Genomic DNA, 7,419 nt, shown 5'->3' with positions numbered 1-7,419 from the left:
ATAAATGCAACCAATTAACAAACAAATTAATATGTCACTAAAATCACCTACCACAATATTAATATGTGAAAATAATAGAAAGTTGTACTAGTTTTCAAGGTCAAAACATTTTTTCTATTTTTTTTTTTCCATTTCGAAGAAAAAATAATTAAAGCCTAATTGTAAGACTAAGCTATGAAAACAGGGAGCTACATGAATCCACACTTATAGCTATTTCAATTATGATTTAAATCAAATTAAAAGTATACACAGGCAAATGTGCCTCACGTGAATTTCACGTGAAATTCACATGAATTTCACGTGAAAATTTCTACGTGAAATTCACGTTAAAAGAGCATCAAATGTGAATTCACACGAAAAAAAATCACGTGAAATTCACATGAATTTCACGTGAAATTCACATAAAATTCACGTGAATTTCACGTGAAATCTTTAACATGAATTTCACATAAAATTCACGTGAATTTCACATAAACTTTATAACGTTAAATCATACATGGATATTTTGATAATCTGAATCTCGGGTTCAGATGAACACAAAAAGGAGTACAAATCTGCTTTCAATCTGCTGATAATTTAACTGATTGAATTTGTTTTTACATGGTTGTCTTCATTGTCTTTTTTTCTTTCTTTTAATCTCTGAAAAAGAAATATTTATGTATTAGAAGGACTGTTCAATATACAAAAGGAGTCATATTAAGCCTTATGTACACATACTGTACTATGAATGTAATTGCATGTAGATGTAGCAGAAACGAAGAAGAAAAAGTTGCAAAATTATCAATAATTTGTGTTTGAAAGAAACATAACCTTTTATATATCATCATACATAATATAATATAATTATTATATAAGATACAGAAGGAAGTCATGGAATATGTTTTCAAATTGTCATGTTCTAACCCAGAGGCGATTTGAAAATGATTTTGCATTCCTCATTATCTAGATTAAATCTATATAAATGCATTGCTCAAAATGAAACGATTGATATTGATAGAGCTTTCAAGCTTACATTCTTCTCATTTAAAACTATAGTTAAATGGGGGAGCAACCAATATACATTTAATTGGCATTACGATATATATAACAATCGATGAACATTGTTACACATCACCCCCCCCCCCCTTTCAACGTGCCTGATTTCGATGATGCCTCTATGAAGGTAATATAGAACGTTACTTAGCACCCCTAATCAATATCTAAATCGATTAAATTATAAAAAAATATGTTCTGAATTACGATTACCATGTTCTCTGATGAATAAGGAAAGATTAACAAACCGTGTAGAGTTATGCGATTCTGCGACACGTCCCCGAAGTGACTTCCGTATTTTCGCTGTCGTGCCTATTCGTTGACGTACCCCGTCTAAAGTAATTCTCATCAGTCTGAAATAAGCGGTTGCATTAGGAACTTTAGATCACATACATGTAATAAGCCTAATGGCTTGAATTTACACTGAACATTTATAAATTACAATGCTCAATCTCATCTTACCTGTAGAGTTTCTATGTACTTTCACATTCGCTGTCTTGCATACGTCAGACGCGTCAGACGGCTTACTCGAGTGTGACGTCACAGTCTTGTAACTATTACCGGAATCTGACTGTTACAGTGTAAAGCTTTATAGATATTTTTTAAAAGTTATCTAAATATACATGGACAGTAGTGTTAAGGATTGTTTATGTTATTCGCTTTCTTCCGAGTGCTAGAAATCTGTGTTTTCCTTTTGATTGACGATCTACAAATTCGGGATAGTGAATACGGCTGATAGAAAATGTTTCATTTCTACATGCGTGTATCAGCAATTTCCAGTAGGTCTAACTTTATGCATACACCAGCTTCCAAGGTATCACACCGGTAATTATTCTCGATGTATCTAATAAGGAGGGGGGGGGGTAATTAAAATTGATGCCAAACTACCGACAGCGGAAAACAATATCATGGCATTTTTTCCCACCTGCACAATACTACCCTCAAATCACATGTATGTAAACAGCCCAAGTGCACCCCGACAAGTAGCCTGTTACTAACATCATAAAGCAGCGAGATAAAAAAATTAACTCATCTTCAGTAGTTTTACAAAACTGACAAAAACAACAATCTTTTGGAATGCATTGTTTTGAGTATTCACCAGTTTCAATTTCTAAAGGATGGGCAAATATTCTTAGCTATTTAAAACGTACTACTCTCACAAATGGAAATTTCAAATGGTTTTGTTAGTTTTAATTCATAGTTCTTTCTGATTTTACTGTAAAATAGTAATTTTCCATGTTTAGAAAATTTCGTGGTTTTGAAGTTGCATATGCTAACTCTATCAATATAGTGATTCTTCAAGTAGTTGGAAAATATGCTTTCATTAATATCTATGATGAAGGGAGATTTAATTTATATTTTAATTCTTAAGAGAAAAAATAATGGGAAATGACAGAAATCAGGTGTGGAAAGTACATGTAATCATACTGCGTACAGAACTACAATGCAAGTTAATAATTTCGCAAATAAACGAGGAGAGGGAGGCGTGAGCAGGATCTACTTTATTGGTCGTTTGCCTACATTTTATAAATGTACTCTAACTTTTGAATTGCCTAATCTCCATATCGTTTTATATTTTACCTTAATTGTATTTATTTTTTCGCTTGAATATATTACGAAGTGTGAATATTTCACTTTAATCGCTTTTCTTGTGAAATGTGTAACGTGAATAGCTTTTCACGTGAAAATCGTGTGAAATTGTTCGTGTGAATTTCACATGAAGAAATTTCACGTGAAATTCGTGTGAATCTTTTCACGTGAAATTCACGTGAATCAACGTTCACACTATTTCCTTGCGAAAATCAAATCACATTAAAATTTTCGCAAGGAACTAATGTGAAAAGTGATATAATGCTTTTCACGTGAAATTCATGTGAAAAATTTAACGTGAATTTCATGTGAATTGCTGTTCACGTGAAATTCATGTGAATAGTTTAACGTGAATTTCACGTGAAAAGCGATTCACATGAAATTCATGTGGACATATTAACGTGAATTTCACGTGAATCACTTTTCACGTGAAATTCACATGAAATTTACGTGAATTTCACGTGAAAGGTTCATGTGAATTTCACGTGAACAGCATTTCACGTGAAATTCACGTGAGGCACATTTGCCTGTGTAAAAAATATATGATACACGAGTTTTCGTGGTTAGTACATCATTTTCTTTATTTTCCTTTTCAAGGTAAAACAAAATAGACTCGGAACATTGATATCAAAACATTAAAGAGTAAGAGTTCAGTTAACCGTACTAATAATTATTCTAGGAATGTTTGAATAGTATTTAGAAATTTGCAAAATTATGATTATTGTTTGACTTTCCAAATCTTTAAATTAAGCTTAGATTTGAAGTTTAGTTAGTTTCTGGCATAATGTTATGGGTTATCAGTAAGTTACTTAATGTAATTCTGCTTTAACGAGAAAGGAAATCTAAAGAGATATGTCTTTGTGTTGCTTTCATTAATGCTATTTCATTGACGAGTCACGCGTTTAGCTGAGGAACACACGTTCTGCAGTTCATTTTTTAACAGTGTGCTGTGATTTATTTTAACTTCACTGCAATAATCAGCACCGCCGAACACAAAATTCGCTTCATTGTACTTCCACTTGATTTTCAAGTAGGTCAAGTGTGGTCTCGATGAATTTACAAACGTAATCCATATGTCAATCATGCTGAAAGAATTCATCAATACAAACACCTAACAATTATTTTTATTTTCAACTAAAACATATTGTATTTTTTTCGCCAAAGGAATATGTGTTAAATATTGGTTTGTCTAACGTAGGCTTCTTTTGTTCTGTATTAATGGTTGTATAGTTTGATTTGTCGGTGCTCAGAATCGTTTTCTTCTGTAGATAATGTCGGAATTCAAAGTTATTTCGATGTTACGTACATTAATGTAAGATAAGTGCAGAGTTTTCTTCGTTTGTAGACATATCGATATTAGAACAATTAACACATAAAAGGGGTGTATACAGGTTAAGAGCGACCTAAAAATAGGTCTTTGTGGTATCTTTGTTGTGATTGGTGTGGCGTTAGAAGAACACGTGGAAGCTTAACACTTCGGGATCTGTCATTTAGATACGACTGAAACAACTGTATTCTGTGTGAATCAAAACCCTAGTATTCTTCTTAGTAGGATATTATGAGTAAATCAAGTATAATACTGAACCCAGAACATTATGGCAATGATACCTCATTGGTTATATACATGTAACCTGCTGCCAGTAACTTTGGTTAATCATGTTTGACAAGAGTGGAATTCTCTAAACCCAGATTCTGAGCTTGTAATAAACCAAACGCACCAATTAATTCAATTGCTTGATTACCTTAATAAAATTGATACTAGTCGTAGTTACTTCGGTCATTTTATCTTTCTATCTGTGTATAGGGATGACTTCAGCTTGTATCAGATATGAAGGAAAATGCCATTAGTGATGTTAGCATTACTAAAATAGGTTAAGGGTTTAGAAAAAAATTTCGCACTAGAATATAATAGTCATGATATAATATCATATACATCAGTTTATTTATGCATGTCAAGTGCGCACACTATTGTTGAGTCTTCGTTTTGGCAAATAGCACATATTCTAACACTTTTTTCCTCACCTAAATTAGGCTTGCTTAATTGGTCTAACCAATGAGAATTAAAGCCAACGGAAGGTTAATATTATGAACTGTGATCAATCCCATAACTCCTATAAGCAATAGAAAATAGAGAATTGATCAAACACGGACCCCATGATATATAAGACGCCAAGTTTGTAGGAGGAGTAAGTATACCCTGTCAATCGGTAATTTGTGACATGAGACGGATTCATTGTTCTGCGTATGACCAGTTTTAAAAGATCCAGACACACTACTGGAAAACAAATTAATGGCGCAGTGGTCTCAACAATCTAATTTAAAGTTAGTATTTCGCTAATTCTATGGTCGTCATAACCATCTAATTTGCCAGTACAACCTAGCAATGAGTCAAATGCTGCCTGGCGCGTTTCATACCAATCATTTTGATGTTCTTTGAACACTGATTTTCACTACGTTTAACTCTGCTTAGTTGACAAACATATAGAGCTCATGACGGGTGTGAAGGATGGACAGGGGATGCTTACTCCTAGGCATGTCATCCTATATATGATAAATCCAGGGTTCTCGGCTCAAATTTTTCTTCTATTACTGTTAGGAGTTATGAGACTGATCACTGTTCGTTATCTTTACCTTTCATGACTTAAATTAAAATGTTCGGTATACAAGCTCTTTTGATACCCCAAATCCATAGTACAATGGTAAGCATCCAACTGTTGTGTCAGTGTTTTTGTTTATTTTGCATATCCTATGTTGAACGCTTCGCAAGTGGGACATTTGTCGATCTTAATTTTAAGAACTAAATATATGTGTTGCTATTTAGAACATGCACAATGTTTGTTAATGTTTCATTTGACATTTTGTCGATCTGATGTGGCCAGGGGTCCGCGTTTGCCCAACTATCTATTTCGCATTGCTTGTAGAAGTTATGATATTGATCGATGTTCGTTATTTTCACCTTTCGTACACAATGATCACATTAAATTATGTACACATCTCTTGGAGATAAATATTGTTTTGCATACTAAGGGAGATGCTTTTGGTATGTTTGGCATATCTTTCCATCTCAACATTTTAATATGGATAAAACTTGTCCTTGTGATCAGGTACCCCACATTATCAACATTCTACTTTGATAACATATCTACAATTCCGAGATAAATTACCTTGTTCTCCAGAATAGTAACGACATGTAGACATCTTGGACGCGGGGGAATCGTGAATATGGCGTTGTTGGAGAATGTAAATCAATTGACTTGTTTACGTTCTTGTTTTGAACTATTTACCTTTGCCTTTATGTCTTTCGTCATTCTACAGTGACGTCACACAGTATACACGTCCTAAGAAATCACTATCTCACAATGCCTAACTGGAATAATTTGGTTTGTGATCAAACGAATTGTGGTGGAAGTTTGTAGTAAGATAGAAAATGCTGCAGCTAAAGTGTCATTAATTTAATATATCATTGGCGCTAATCACCATGCCATTGGGAACATTTCAACGTACAACACCTACATCCAGAGCGATACAGAATATCCGTTTTAAGATCTCAACTGCAAGACCCATGACTCTCAATTGTGAATGTCGAACACGTGATGAAGGGTTAAAACTGTATGTATACGTCTGAGGTTTGAAACAACGAGCTCATTCTAGTCAAGAAGCCACCGGCCCGCGACCTGTGGAAATCATGAAGTGTAGTGTAGTGATGGACTTCTGCCTGAGATAAATCAGCTACAGTCTGGGGAAGGATGTTTTATGTAAATAAGTTTGAAAATCAAGTATCATTCATATTTTCTTAATTCGAATTGGCAAGCAATGTTGACGCGACGACATAGGAGTAGTGAAGACTGAGGACATATTGGAAAATCAGCTATACCTTCACCATTTCATTTAAACGTTGAATTGTTCTTTACATAATGTAATGGAATATTGAATACACAAGGTTGTTTCATTAAAGGATGTAAAACGTATACGATACCAATTTTGATGCACCAGATGCGCATTTCGACAATTAATGTATATTCAATGATGCTCAACCGAAATGTTTGAAATCCAAAATAACTGTGAGGTTTTGGAGCTAAATATAGCCAAAAACAGGGTGCCAAAAAAGTGGAGCCAAATTCGTCCAAGGATAAGAGCTATGCATGAGGGAGATAATCCTTAATTTTGAAATGAAATTCTAAATTTTATAACAGCAATTAAATATACATCCGTATTTTCAAGCTAGTAACGAAGTACTTAGCTACTGGGCTGTAGAGACCCCCGGGGACTAACAGTCCACCAGCAGAGGCCTCAACCCAGGGGTCATAATGTTATATATTAGTCGCAAATAGAGTGAACGATGGACAAAAACTCAAATGTGTATATCATTTGATTGTTGGCTGTGATGAACAGAACCTTTAATGTATATACCATTCCATTGTGATGTAACAGTTATCCATGTCATCCTATTATTTTCTGTATTTGATCAGACTTAACCTTATCCCCTTTATAGTACACCGGTTTTAGACTCTGACTTCTGAAGTAGTAATTCCACGTACACAAATGCTATATTTTTTTTTTACTAACTACTGGCATTCGACAATCATGTGGAAGCGCAAACACGAGTGACGTTTTTCTTCTTCTTTTCTTGTTAAATATTCTGCTTACATGTTCCGAGTATTTTTACAAAGAAACTACTGTTTCGCCCAGATCCGTTCATCAGTCACCCCATGTTTGTTTACATTATAGGAAGTGTGTATGGCGCTGTGAAAAGAGATAGCAGAGACAGAATTGGGATACACAGAAGATATTGTTTTG

At 34.1% G+C, this 7,419-nt stretch overlaps 1 long non-coding RNA gene across 1 annotated transcript; it reads right to left on the bottom strand.

The window, feature by feature from the left end:
• Positions 1 to 558: 558 nt before the first annotated feature.
• LOC125667115 (uncharacterized) lies at positions 559 to 2,048 on the bottom strand. Its single transcript, XR_008797782.1, has 3 exons — positions 1,495 to 2,048; positions 1,281 to 1,385; positions 559 to 639 (listed from the first exon to the last, which is right to left on the bottom strand). It is a non-coding gene; the product is annotated as an uncharacterized LOC125667115 (long non-coding RNA).
• Between the last annotated feature and the right edge of the window lie 5,371 nt (positions 2,049 to 7,419).

This window comes from Ostrea edulis, chromosome 8 (genome assembly GCF_947568905.1).
Source record: "Ostrea edulis chromosome 8, xbOstEdul1.1, whole genome shotgun sequence".
NCBI lineage: Eukaryota > Metazoa > Mollusca > Bivalvia > Ostreida > Ostreidae > Ostrea > Ostrea edulis.
Note: the sequence above shows the minus strand (reverse complement) of the source record. Positions and strands in the feature narration are given on the sequence as shown.